At 41.0% G+C, this 14985-nt stretch overlaps 1 protein-coding gene across 1 annotated transcript in view; it reads left to right on the forward strand.

The window, feature by feature from the left end:
- The window catches only part of galnt9 (polypeptide N-acetylgalactosaminyltransferase 9), a 132811-nt gene that overhangs the window by 48015 nt on the left and 69811 nt on the right, over positions 1-14985 (forward strand). The gene's annotated exons all lie outside the window — the stretch shown is intronic.

The raw sequence follows: 14985 nt of genomic DNA on the forward strand, positions 1-14985 counted from the left end.
ACAGGAGATTTCACAATCTCAGGTCTTTTTACCCAGAACAGGTCAAATAGCAGTTATAATAGGATGTGAAAGTACAGGGTGTTGGATGGATTTTCACTCAGGAGAATGCCCTACATAACTATCGGCTTTTATCTTGACTATCTATCGTCTGCACATTTGAAGCAAGATTTCTGCCTACTGCAGCTTTAACTTCTTGCCTTTGACACGCTCTGCTGGACATTAACTGACAAGAAACTTAGATCTTGCCAGTTACTCTGGAGATTTGATCAAATACCTTTCTGATCAAGTCTCCAGGTGTATCTCTCCAGACTAAAGCATGAAACCTGTGCTTTATCACTGGCTATTGCTGTAGATTTTCTTTTTATATGAAATAGTCACCCTGTTTATTTTGTCGTTGTCTTGGAGAATGTCAGCAAAGGGATCATACACAAATGAGCTAGTGTGACGTCCTTTCTGAATCATCAGTGTTTTCATGCTATAGTTTCTGTACACACTTTTGCACGTATGTGTGTGTTTTGGTATATGTGCCACAGTTTTCTGAGCTGTCTGTGTGTTTGGTTTTGTGAGTAACAATTCCAGGGATGGAGAACCCCTGAGGGGGGAAACTTGAGCACCGGGTTTTAAAATACCTTAAAAAAACAGGACAGAGAGGGGGTGGGATTTGTCTCGTCGCTTTCTAAACTGCTGCGTACTACTGTCTCCATGGTGATGTGGGCAAATCCTTCAGTTGCCTCCACACTGCGACGCCCACAGCAGCTGATGATGCTCGGCTCCACATCCCAAAAGCATTCCTGTTTGGAGAGGGAGGGACTATGAACTAGATTGCAGACCACACTTGGCCCTCCTTCACTTGGCACGGAGTAACAAGCCTGCCTCCTTCAGGCTGTCAGAGGAAAACGGCTCATAAATAACATACTGAAAGAAGGCCGAGCCGGAGTCACCACTGGCACGTCTCCGCTCCCCACTGAGGCTCTAACTGCCTGCTATTAAAGAGGGAGCTGTTAAAAACCGGGAACAGACAGGGATGGCAGCCGACCCCTCCTCTCATTATACCAGTCTGCTCAACACATTTCCACTCTTACTGGGGTTTTCTGTAATGGATTTTTGAAGAACAACCTTATTTTCACTATGAAGGCTGGAATATGTTCAGTATTCAGTTTCATTATATTTTAGCTCCCCTACGTCCCATAAAATTTTATTGTTGTGCCTGAGACTCTAAAACAGTATTGAGACTCTCAGGGAGACCAAAATGTGTAAAGTGAAATCCTTAATGAAATAATTTTAGATCTACTGTGACTATTTTTTGGTAAAAAGGCACAGAGATACTTTAAAGCTGCTATAATTAAATATTTTTACGTCAACAAAGGATTAGATGACTTAGTGTGGGATGTGAATTTTGTTCCCTCTATTGACAATCCCATAAAGAACAAGAAAAGCACTCAGAGAGGTTAGAACTCCGCCAAGGGTGATCAGTCATATAATTTCCAACGACTGAAATCTTGAATAAATTTGTGGCAGAAATCACCGCAACATAGAATTTGGCCATTTAATATAGATATACCCACAAACAAAATGACCTTGCACTGAGCACAGACGTGTGTTGTGCATGTGTACATTATGAACGGATACCAAACTGCTTGACCTAAATATGTAGCAGGCGGCGGGAATTGATTGGACTCGGAAACACCCCCAGTAGTGTTCACTTGTTGTCATAGTTACAGTGACGCTGTGCCGCTATCTTGCAGTGATGCAGAAATCTTTAACAAATCCGTGGATTTAGTCCGTTTTTGAGCAATGTTGCTAACAGACAGACAAACAGACAGACAGACAAACATACGCCAATCGTCACATCACTCTGCCATGTTCTTTGGCGGAGTAATAATGATTTTTTTTTTTTAAAGGGTCCTAAACAAATAAAATTACTTGTTATTGCTTAATATTTACTTTATTTAATTTACTATTTACTATTGTTTTTTTTAAATTAATTTTGACAGATTGACGGCTTCATTTACCAACAAGTGCGGGAAAAAAACACAGATGGAAGCCACGGGAAGACGATCTAGTCATTTTTAAAAAATAAAACACCCTGCAAACTTGGCCAGAAATATAATATAAAATAAACCATTTTTTTCTCTCTCTGTGCGGTCCAGTACCAAATGACCCATGGCCCCATACCAGCTGGGGACCACTGCCCCACCATTTGCCTTCTTGCACACAGGAAACCTGCACTCGACTTTTGGCCACAACTTTTGAATCACTGTAATGGAAAGAAAATCCCTAATTTTGTGTCTATTTTATCTGTTTTGCGAGGATGTAATATCAGGCCTATGTTGGAGAAAAGGCAGAAATTTGTTGTAATTTCAAAACCGGATAGCTGTATAATGCACAGAGAAATATGTAATAGCATTTCAGAAAAGTTAAGTTCAAAATCTAATCAGTTTTAACTTCCCTGAAAATGTCATGCAAATTCGTTAGTCCATTTTTGAGTAATGTTGTGCACAGAAAGACAGACAGACAAACGTACGCCAATTGTCACATAACTCCTTTCTGGCGTCTCCTTTTCTGTTCACTCTCACAGCTGAACAAAATGCCATATTAATAAATACTGGTTTAAACAATTCTCTTAGGAGAAAAACACAGACACAATGATTAAATAAACTGTGCATGAAAAAACTATTTTTATTGCAACTACTTTTTCTGTTTTCCTGTCTTTCATGACAAGTAATCACCATCCTCACCACTGATGTGATGCTTAGTAACACGTGATACTTAAATCATAATGTTGACATCCCATTCCAACTAATTAAACCCTGAAGATTCATTTAAATTGTCACAATAACACTCCTGGGGTTGAAAACTCATCACGACTGTCAAAATAAAGTTGCTCCCCCCCTCCCCCCCGAGAAAAGGCGACAAATTGAAACTGATGTACAAGCAATTAACATGAGCGGGCAGTTCACTGACCTCACAGTACATGACCGCGAGGTGTTTTCATTGTCCAACTGCCTTGTGCATCTTTAATGAAAGGTCAGGTCATTATCGCACCGGTCAGCTGCTCTTACTGTATGTTTACCAACACTGATGGTAATCCATGCAGATGTGTGAGCTGTGTCTGCAGCGACAGTAGATAATTAACATGCAGGCTGGACTGCTTGACCTTTCCTGGTCGTCTGTGTCTGTCCTCCGTAATTTAAACAAGGCTCAGTGAGATGAGTGGAGGTGCAGCCGCACTCACTCCTGGCGTAATGAATCACACACAGGAAGCATGTTTGTCTTGTCGCCGCGACACATTTCCTTTGCTGGGACAGCCGCTGACATTTATTGGTGGCTGAAGGGTTTATTCACAGCACAGCCTCCAGCAGACTGAACTGGGATTCCCATTCTCGCTGATGAGCTTCGGCTCTGTGTGTCCGCCAGGATGACTCTGGTTCATTGTTGTTCAGAATGTTAGCAGCTAGGAAAGGCTTAATGAGCCCTACAGGATTCAATCCCAGCAAATACCATCACCAAATTGATAACTTAATGATTCATATAATGAAAACAGGATATAAACGGAAGACCGGTTGAGTAACAGCTTGTCATATTAATTTCAAGTGGAGATGAAGTACTTTAAATATTGCATACATTAAATCGAATCAAAGCTTCTGAATGGAGGATTTGCTCATTAACACAGATCAGGGAATTTGTCCAGCCCGTGATGACACAAGAAAGTATATTAAAAACATACACTTTTTATTTGCCATATATTGTTCTGCATTTATTCTTTGTTCAGCTTAGTTTGTTTTAATGGGACTCCCCGTTCAATTACAAGAAACAATCAATGACCCAGAGTTTGTTTTAGTGTGTGATTTAGATGTTATCATCCCATTAAATAATCGTTACTGACATTCCCAGGAGGGACCAACCTCCTCCTCCTTCTAGTCAACTCATCCTAAACTCCATTATCAGTTTCATTTTGAAATAATTTCTCAGTTGGGACATTGTACAAAGGCTTGCAGTTCAAAAGTGCCAAAATGTCCATGTAAGGAAATTAAGTTTAGTTGTCTAGGAAAGTAATTTGCTGAGCTGTTAAGGATTTTGGCTACTGACTGGATGGTTGGTGGTTCAAGACCCAGCGCTGTTGGGCCCTTGAACAAGGCCCTTAACCTGATCCACTATAGTGTGGCCAACCATCTGCTCTGATCTCATCTTCCTAACAAGCTGGGGTGTCTGAAAAGACAAAATTTCAACCAAATAAGGGTGTCTAATTTTGTGAAGACAGGGTTGTTGTAGTAGGCCAGAAGGTGCTTTATCCATTTTGATCACTGATAAACAGAAAGTAACCCCAGTAACAAAGGCAACTTTGTACGAAATGGAGCCTTTGTAGCTTGATGGGGTGGTGGTGGCACAACAGTTAAGTCTCTGGACTCCTACTCACAAGGTCGGTGGTTCAAACCCCAATGTGGCCACTGCTGGGCCCTTGAGCAAGGCCCTCAACCCTTCCTGCTCCAGGGGAACTGTACTGCAGCTGACCCTGCACTCTGACTCCCCCAATTGGGGAGATATGTGAAAATCAGAATTTCCCCTCATGGGACTAATAACGGATAATAAAACAAAATTACATTTAAAAAATGATGAACACATAGCGACAGGGCATATTCTAACTAAAAAACTAAAAATTATCCTTTTCTAAACCCAGTTAGTTCTGGTGCCTAATAAGAAAACAGCAACGGAAAAGTCAAATAAGCAGTGAGAGAAAACAAAAGTTAGGATAAGGAAAAGTAATGCTAAAATAATGGTTCTGAGACCAGACTGGAACCCAAGTCTCCAAGCTGAAAATCCACTGACTTCCACCACCATCAACTCCTTCAGCCTCCAAATATAGATGAATATTCCTCCTTGTTAGTGCAAAATTGTGGCTCCACCACCATTAAAATAAGGGTATAATGGAGCACCAGTACACAGAGTGAACCATCTACTCAGTCAATGTGAAGGTGGAGGAGGTTCCTACTGTATGTACAGGGATGACCTAGGATGATAATACTTATAAAATGGTATAGTAACATCAAGAATGAGTGGTTTTGATTGATTAAGGCACTTAAATCACTCTGTGGACTTCACATGTAGTATTCAGTCACTACTTGCAGTCAGAAAGCAATGAGAGCAGGTAACATGATTACCTACACTGCATTGGAATTATCATATTAAAAGCAACAATTATAAGAGGCCATGACAAAACCTAGAGCCAAGAAAAAAAGAATTTATTCCAGGTTAGAGGATGTATCCCTGATGGTTGTTTTCATAATTTATCTGCCGGTTATTCAAAGAAAATCAAGCATAATGTTGATGGAGTCGAATATTAAATACAGCAGATATATTGATGTGAAGAGGAGGTTAAGAGTGGAGGAGTAAAAAAACATCAACCAATTTACCACTGCGCTGCTGCCAATAACACCATGAGAGGTGGATAACCCTCACATTACTGACATCCCATTGCCCACAGCATTTCCACAGGTCTGCTGCCAAAATGTTTCCCACTTCCAGTGAAGAGCTGCACTGCACCGTAACACAGTGTTTCAGTGTTATTCCTGTGAAGCTCTTACGGCAGGATGAGGAATATCAGTTTCCTCACATTACTTGTGGTGAGCCAGTTTACCCGTTTGGTAGCTTCACTAGTCTGCCTGTGATCAATGAAAGCGATCAATTTCCGACACATTTCAGCGTTTGAGAGAAGTCCATGAATCCAGAGTTGGACGAATGTGGCCTGTGGTTTGTGTAGAAGTGAATATCTTTTCTCTGAACATGATCATTTTACTCCACCAGACAAAAACACAATTTTGAGGTGGTGCTCTGATGCTGATCTTACTGGATCAGACATGCTGTGGATTAATTTTAACAAAGGTACACTGCCAGTAAGTGAACACAGCAGCAGGAGGCTTTGCACCATGTAAGATAAGATAAGATAAGATAAGATAAGATAAGATAAGATAAGATAAGATAAGATAAGATAAGATCTACTTTATTCATCCCGAAGGAAATTATTTCGCCAGAGTACAATAAACAATACACAAAGGTTACTGGAATATACACAGCTACACAGAGGTTAGTAGTAAAATACAAATAACAAATAATATAAAGTACCAAATGCAAAAAACAAAATACAAATACAAAGTGCAAAATGTAAGTTTCTAAAAGTGTGTCAAGAGTCTTAAGTGTGTAAAGTGACTGTATACTAATACTACAAATGAGAAAGATTAAATAAAAAAAGAACAGAAGTAGAGTAAACAGATCTATTGCACCGATGTATTGCACTTGAGTCTACTAGGAAAGAGTCTGGTTATATGGCACATAGAAAAGTTTGTTCATTATGTATGTATGTAAGTAAGTGTAAAGGCCTGTAATCAAAAGAATACCATCTATCCTTAACACAGCAGTATTCATGATGCTCCATGTTTGCAGAGGAATTCATGCTGCTCCTTGTTCAGTCTACTATCCATCCATCCATCATCTATACACCGCTTAATCCAGTCTATCACAGAGCTACACATAGAGACAAACAAACAGTCACACCTACAGACAATTTAGAATTAGGCAGCAGGAGTACCCAGAGAAAGCCCATGCATGCACAGGGAGAACATGCAAACTCCTTGCAGAAAGATCCTTGGCCCAGGCTGAGATGCAAGACGGGAATCTTCTAGCTGCTCTAAGTGCAAAACCACCAAGCCACTGTGCATGCCTCGGTCTACTATGTATTCATTTAAATTCTTAGTATGATAGATAGTTATTTATCCTCTGCTGTGTTGCCCTGCCAGTTCTTTAAAATGTATTCTCTGCTCCATAACTCTCCTCCTATGGATGCAGTCCAACATTTTATTTGCCTGGATCAGAAGGAGTCCCATAACTTTTCTCCTGCCCAGTAATTATTACACGCTAATAGCTTTTATTGTATTGTAGCTGGAGGGTAGGCTGATGATGAAGGAGCCTAACTGCACAGGTTCGAAAAATCTCTGAAACGAGTGCAAACAGAACTAAGCCACTGAGGCGTTCGCTGCTTCAAACAGCAAAACGTAGCTTCCAACAGTGACTGATACACGAGGGAGTGCAGTAAAGATGAATCTTATTCATAAATGGCTTTACGTGACATTATTATCAAATAAACACAAGCTGATCATTTATACCCTTCACTTTGTGGTTCTTTTGAACAAAGGATGCAAAAGATATGAAAGACAAAAGGTCTACCTTTAATGAGTCCAGCTCTCTTTGGTTGGAGCGCTAAATACCCTTCAGGAGGTGTCTTGTATCTTGAACCTTAGTTTCCTCTGCCAGAAAGTTTAGGCTTTCATTCCTTTTTGTTTGCTTGTTTGTTTGTCTGTCTGCCAGCAGGTTTATCAATTGCCAGTTTTCACAAAACTTTGCAGAAAGGTGGAGTAATGGGCAATGGAAGAATCAAATAAAGTTTAGTGCGGATCTGTTTTGGATTGAAAAATCAAATATCATAGAAGAGTCGACTTTTGCCTCTGTGGCAGTCTGTGTTCTCCCAGTGCCCTTCTGGTTTTAATTTTTCTACTATATTATTACTTTTCTTTCAATATGTCACTTTTTGTGGGTGGAATGAGCGCCCAAGACCAGAGATTGCTTTGGATTAAAATAAACCTCTATCATTCCAGTTTGTGAGGAAAAACTTCTATCAAACCCCCACAAGTTCTCAAATCCTCTACAAAGTAAAACTAGTGAAGAGCTACCATTGTGATATAAGTAAAAGTAACTATTTCACAGAATAGTCCAATATATTGTTATTAATTAAATATATTATTAGATGGATTAATATTATGCAATGTGTAGTTACGGGTCACACAGTGGTGCAGTGGTTAGCTCTGTCACCTCACAAGAAGATTGTACAGAAAGGTTCTGTGTGGAGTTTGCTTGGGCAGGTTATTTCAGGGTGCTCAAGTTTCCTCCCACAGTCCAAAGCTTTGCATGCTGCAGTGATACTAAATTGGCAGTAGGTGTTATTGTGCATGGCTGGTCTGTCTCTTTGTGTCAGCTCTGTGACCTGTCCAGTGTGTGCTGATATAAAGATGTATCATTAGATACAGGTACAACAGTGTGCAAGCTGCATTTTACTGCTGTAGCATATTGTGTAATTTATCCTCTTCGGGCCTCCAGCAGCAATTTAAATGAAATCATCTAGGAAGTTTAGAGGGGTGGAACTGTTTACAACTGACATGAAAATGGCAAATAAAAAGTGACATTGTGTGGGTGTGAAAGAGAGAAAGGTTTGTTTTCTGTAACAGTGCATTGTATTTTGTACCCTCATGTTTTTAAATGGGGCTGTGCAGTGGTTTGGTGGTTAATACTTTGGCCTTGCAGCTAGAAGATCCCTGATTCATATCCCGGCCTTTCTTTCTGCATGGAGTTTGCATGTTCTCCTTGTGCATGCATGGGCTTCCCGTGGGAACTCCAACTTCTTCTCACAGTCCAGAAACATGCTGAGGTTAATTGGTGACTCTATATTGTCCGTAGGTATGAATGTGAGCGTGATTGTTTGTCTATATGTAGCCCTGTGATAGACTGGTGACCTGTCCAGGTGTCCCCTCTCTACACACTGTACAATTTTAACAATCTTATAAATTAATAGCTTGCTGCACTGTACGACATGAATCTAATAATCTTTGGGCACAACATGAAGTTTGCTCTGTGCAGATTGCACGAAGAAAACGCAAGCTGATTCGCAGCCTACGATGTATGTGAGTTGACGTGAATGCACAAGAATAAAATGTCATAAGCGTGCGCCGTCCATCCATGAAAAATAAACAACCAAAGCATAAACGGAGCACCTACAATCACAGGGAAATTAGCGAAACAAGAACGGAGTCCTCGCCCTGATGACATTTATGTGTTTGGAGAGAAATCTTTCTTCCTTCCAAGCTTCATCCTTTGTCCAGTTGTGGTACAAGCTGGAGGACACGTCAAAAAGGCTTCTGCTGCCACAGCTCTACTAGGCTGTCTTCTTTGTTTAAATCCCACATACTTGTTTTGATACGTTTTGCCATTGTCGCCGCAAATCATCTATTTGGGTTTAGCACCACTGTCGCGCTGATCAGTACGTCATTTTATATTACATTTCTATTGGCTACTTAGTTGTCATAGGTCGCAGCAACACTGTGAGATGATCACCCCAAATTGCTGACACTGTCAGAATTTTGTCACAGCTTGTCTTTTGTCACAAGATCATGAACCTGTCTCACAGTGCGATATAGGACCACAGATTTAGAGCCAAGATTAAAGATATCGCCATGATTATCTCACGATTGTTATCTTTCATCAGGGACAGCCGAAAATCTCAGTGTGTAGTGGCCTTAAGTCAGCTGGGATAGACTCTAGCTTCCCCGTGACCCTAATGAGGATTAAGCGGTGTAAAGATAATGGATGGATGGATGTTTTTAAATGTTAGATGGTTAATCTGCAAAGTGACTTATAACTAAAGATTCCCTGAAATGTAGTGGAATAAAATCCAAAGTCAACAATTCAACCACCGATATCAGATAAAGAGCTACAGCTGCAGGCAGAGTGTCTTTATTAGGGTGATGACTTTTTGACTTTTTTTTCTCAAAAATTATTTCCTGTAGCAGTAATGAATGAACTTTTGCCTATTAATGATTAAAATGACATTTATTCTGTTGAAATATTGAAAAAGGTCACGCACAAACCACTTTGAAAAAATCACTATTACTATCAATGGGACTAAATTCGTTAAGCCCAAAGAAGCATTCACAAACAGTACCAAATGCACCAACCATAGAAAAGTAAATGATTCAATGCCTTAAAAGATAATCTAAGTGTTGGTAGTTGTTTTGAAGTTGATAAATATGAAGATTGGGTGAGGGAGAATAAGGTTTTTTTCCATGCAAAATCATGTTCGACTCATAGAAACAACCACAGCAGTTTAGGCCTTATCATTTAGTCACTCATTAGATTACGTGGATTATTAATATTCATGCTGTTTTTCAGAACATTCGAGTTCTTTCCATGACATTCTTAACTGTTCTGGACTTTACTATGTCTCTCTAGGTACGCTGCCTTGATCCTATATGCGGATGCACAGCTGCAGAGCAGGCAGTTCCTTAATTAGTACAATACAATATGTCATTCAAGAAAAGCTCCTCTAGCATAGAGAAGAACAAGAAAACCTGGACAAAGAACTTAGTCCAGTTTCAAGTGCCATCAAGAAGACGCAACGTGGCAGTCCTTGAAGCACCCTTGAGTGAACGGAGTCGCATGCCCCTGAAAAGTCACATCATTGGACGCTTCAAATTTCTTGAATCCACTGCCAAAGAACGGAGAAAGAGGATCGGCCTAATTGCTGTGGAGCTAAAGGACTTATGGAGCAAGACATTGAACTTCCCGCATGTGTCTGATCAAGCCATTTGTGCAAAACTAGAAAACCTTCTTAAAGACTATGAGCACTGCAGAAAGAAACAAAACTTTGATTCACTGAATGAACTGTTTGACGTGACCAAGGTGAAAGGTGAATGGCTGTGCAAAGAGGATGAGAACCTCTACAAACTGCAAATTGAGAGCAAAGGTCAGGTTGGTTATTCCACTGGCAAACCTGCCAGTGCTAAGACCATCCACCCATCCAAGCGAAGGAAGACGATGGAAGCGACTGTATCCACACCATCCAGCTCAGCACCACCTGATTGCTCTGGAACTAGCACAGACTCATGTGACACCAGTGAAGACAGTCCTTGGGAGGATGAGGCTGCAGCATCAACGAGAAAACGGAAGCATAACCCAACAGGCATTGCAAGACGCCTTGTTATAAGCTCAAAGCTGTCGTCCCATGGAGCAGCAAAAGGTGTGTCGCCAGCTATCTGGTGAGGGCATTGAAATCCCAACCCCATGTCAGTCAGCAATCCATAAGGCTATCTACACAAGAGCTGCTGAGGTGAAGAAGCACTTGGTCAGCACTCTTCATCTGGAGAAGTGGAGCATACACTTTGATGGCAAACACATTGAGGGTTTTGAACATCAGGCCATGGTCCTCAAGAATGAAACAAAAGAAATCAAGTTGGCTGCACTCAAATTGAAGGACGGCAAAGCTGCAACAATCGCAGAAGGGCTCCAGGGTGTATTAGAAGAGTTCAACCTGTGGGGATCAATTCGAATGATAGTTGCTGACACCACAAGCGTGAACACCGGCAAAAAGGCAGGTGTTGTTGTTCGGCTGCAGCAAATGTTTGAAGAGAAAGGGAGCCCCAAACCCAAGTTCATCAGTTGCCAGCACCATGTGCTGGACCGCATTCTCCGCATTGTTATGGACGATGAGCTCCATGGGTCGACTAAATCACCAAACATTGAGTACTTCTTCGTGAAGGACTTGATGAGCAATTATGATAACTTGAAAGCAGCCTTCAGCAATGGCAAAACTGAAATCAAGGAAACAGGCGGCTGGAGAGACGACATGAAGTTTCTCTACCATCTCACGTGTCTTCCGTCACTTCACTGTGAGAAATGAGGTCCCCTTCGTGAAGTTTCAACAGGTCCCAAACATCAGCAATGCACGTTGGAATTCTCATGCCATTCTAGCCCTTCTTGCGTTCATTCTGATGCCTGAAACCCGGAGCAGACTGCGCAAAATCTGTTCTTTCATTTCTTACCCATGGGCTGACCATTGGTTCAGCAGCCAATTGTTCCGTGCTGAAGATTTTGATGAACTATCTGCAGCTCTGAATGAATACCCAAAAGGTCTCAAATGCTTGAAAACCCACTGGAAAACAGATGAATCACCAATCAACATTGCCCGGAGCAACCAGTGCTGCGAGCGTGCCATCAAAGTTATGCAAGAATTACACGAGTCCTGCCGCAACAAGGACAACCTCCCATTGAGATTCATCCTGTCCAATGACATTAATGTGACCAACTGACTTCTTTTTGTGTTTGCTGACCCTATGTAAAGTTATATATATCACTTGTGTTCAATTTTTACTTTGCTTCCAGTGACTTCAAATTCTGGCCAAAAAGCTGATAATTAAAATTTTTAAAATCAGTTGGTGCGTGAGGTTTTTTTTATCAAATCACCTTAAAAGTAAGATTTTATCTAATCTTTAATAAAAGTTCATCAAATTATGATACAGGGATATGAGGTTGTAAAAAAGTCATCACCCTAGTCTTTATACAGTTCAAGGAAAACATGCAAAAAGATGCTGCAGCTAATTTAAATCTACACCTTGTTAACCGCCAAACCACCCTGCTGCTCATGTGTTCGTGTTAAACAGAAGAGTACAACTGAAATAGAAAATACCATTTCCTCAGACAGAAAAAAAGGTCCACTGATTTGGTGGTTGCTTTCATTTAGTCAAATGCTAACTCCTGTTTGCTTCAAGGGTCAGTGCCTCTAAATTCTCCCTCTGTCCCTGCAGCAGCCACCACTCTGTGCGAAGACCTTCAGTCAGAAAAAGGCTCCTGACAATCCTCCCACTCACTGCGTCTCCTCAATCACACAGACAGGGGATTAGCCTGCCGTTTTTTTTCTACTTTCACCGGCTGATTTATGTTGTGAGCCAAAGTCAGAGGCTAGGTGTGGATGCTGTTCAGAGCCAGTGTGCCACAGGCGTCCTTATTAATCTCTCCCTCAGAAAGTGGAACGCTCAGCACTAACCCGGAGGAGAAGCTCAAACAGCCATCTATCCTCCAACAAAACACAAACAGCAATTTGCGCAACTCGCTGTTTACCCGGCAAACTTTGTTTTTTCCTGTGATGACAGCCAGCCTCATCTGTGAAAGCGGTAGAGAGAGAAGACGTTCTAATCCAGCTGGAATGAAGACATCAACACAGGAAGATTAGCTAGTGAGACTGCACAGCAACCTGTACAGTAACCTTTAACATGGTCTCAATTAGTCTAATCAAAGAAACACCGTCTTTCTTGGCTCGGGTTGATTTAATGTTGTTTATGTAGAGCTGCCAAAGGACCAAACCTTTAATCTTCCCCCTCTGCTCAGTTTGGTTTCTATTTTCTGAAACCGGTTGCCAAACAACAGCTTCCTCTCATTATTTTTTTTCCCCATACTAGTTGGAGTTGCCATCGTCTGTGCAACGTTGCCATCAGTGTTGAGCTGTTGATGTATTGTGATCACTATTCTCTGAGTTTAAGACACACACTGGTCTGATGCTCAGGCTTTGACACCAAATGCACTAGTTGAAGCTGTTGAGACCAACACCATTATTTTTAATGGTGGAGCAGCAGGCCCGTTTTTCATAGCAAGGCACATGGCAGCAAATTTTGACCCCAAATATGTTCATCTCCTGAACATGGGATTGTTCCGTTGGCAGGGTGGAGATGTTATGGACCCACCTGTTTTACTGTAGATAAGTATGAAGGAAAAGCCTACTTTCCTCAAGGTTCTGCAACTCTGCTGAGTGAGTCTGCTGGGATTTAAATAATATATCTCAACACTGGCAAGAATATCAGAGAGGATAAGGATACCATGTTAGAGAACGGAAATTGATTATTTACATCCAGATGTGCTCTACAGCATCTCTGTTAACTGTTATATGGTGTTTTTCACTCATGTGGAAATGCACTGTAATAACATATTGAATATATATAAATACGTTCATAAATACTGTATGGAGCTGGGTCCAAAAGTCTGAGGCCACTAGAGAAGATACTATTGTTTTGCATTAGCTTCTAATTTAATTTGGAATTCTTCATTATAAACAATAATATCAGCTTAACAATCTGAATAAAAAATTGAATCTCTGCAAAAAGTACATGAATTTTAGATTTTATGTATATTAGAATTCATATGCACGTCACCTAACATGGACTCCTAATAACCCATTTTATTCCAGCATGGACTGACAGTGTTCCAGAGATATTCTTGTGATGTTGAGTGTTTGGCTTTCTCAGTTTCCAAGGGTCATATAAACGTGCAGTGGGGTTCAGGTCAGGTGAATGTGGAGGAAAGTTCATGACAGTCAGCACTTCTCTGTCTTTAAGTCAAAGCTCAGAGACGTGTTTGGGGTCACTATTCTGCTGCAGTACAAGTCCTTCTCATAAAAGATACAAGCCAGAAGGTGGAGCATGTCTCTGAAGAATGGACTTCTTCTTGGTCAGAGTGGATTCAATTCACCAATTCACCACTCTGAGTCAATTGTCCTGTTTCCCCCCAGACATGAATAGCCCAAGCACCATGCTACACTGTTGGTTTGATCTACCATCATTTCGTTCTCTCTCCTGTTCGTCTCCTTACATACACCGTCTATTGCTGCCACACAACTCTAACCAGGCTTCATCAGTAAAATAGGACTTTTTTCCACTCTGAAATGCTGCTATGTCTCAGCCCAGTCCAAATGTTTGACCTTGTTTCTCCTACTGAGAAGTGGTTTAGAGACAGTATCTGTCCTCTGAGATGCTACCAGACAGCCCTGTTTTGACAACACTTTTGCTGATTAAAGTCTTGTAGAGCTTATTGGGAAAATTCGGCATCTGAAATTGAAGTTGTTTTTGTATCTCCAAGTGAACAAAGCTTGATGTATTGATCTTGCGATGTGTAGTGCCCTTTAGGCTGCCCGATCGTGCTTTGCATATAACCGATACCAAGTGTTTTGGAGTGCCAGGCGCTGCCCCCTGAGAAAGCCCGTCTTTGCTCAGAATAACAAACTGATTTCCCACACTTTGGCTTAGTTTTGCCATGTTTCTTGCTATCACAGTGCTGCTTATTGAGCAATGTTCTGCTGGAAACCTGAGGCAGAGCTATGTTTCTAATAGATGGACAACATCTGCATGCTGATTTACCTGAAAGATCCCTGCTCCACAGGAAGGAAGGAAGGAAGCAACTCAAGGAAATCTGACCTTTGTACAAAGGAGGAAGCATGGTTACAACCACTAATATGCTTCATTGTGATTGCTGAACTACAAATCGATCAAATCTGAAAAAATTTCCGAATTATTATTTTTTCTGTTTTCAAATGAATCCTCAGTTATTGGATATTTCTAGGTT

The sequence above is a fragment of the Amphiprion ocellaris genome, chromosome 6 (assembly GCF_022539595.1).
Source record: "Amphiprion ocellaris isolate individual 3 ecotype Okinawa chromosome 6, ASM2253959v1, whole genome shotgun sequence".
Lineage (NCBI taxonomy): Eukaryota > Metazoa > Chordata > Actinopteri > Pomacentridae > Amphiprion > Amphiprion ocellaris.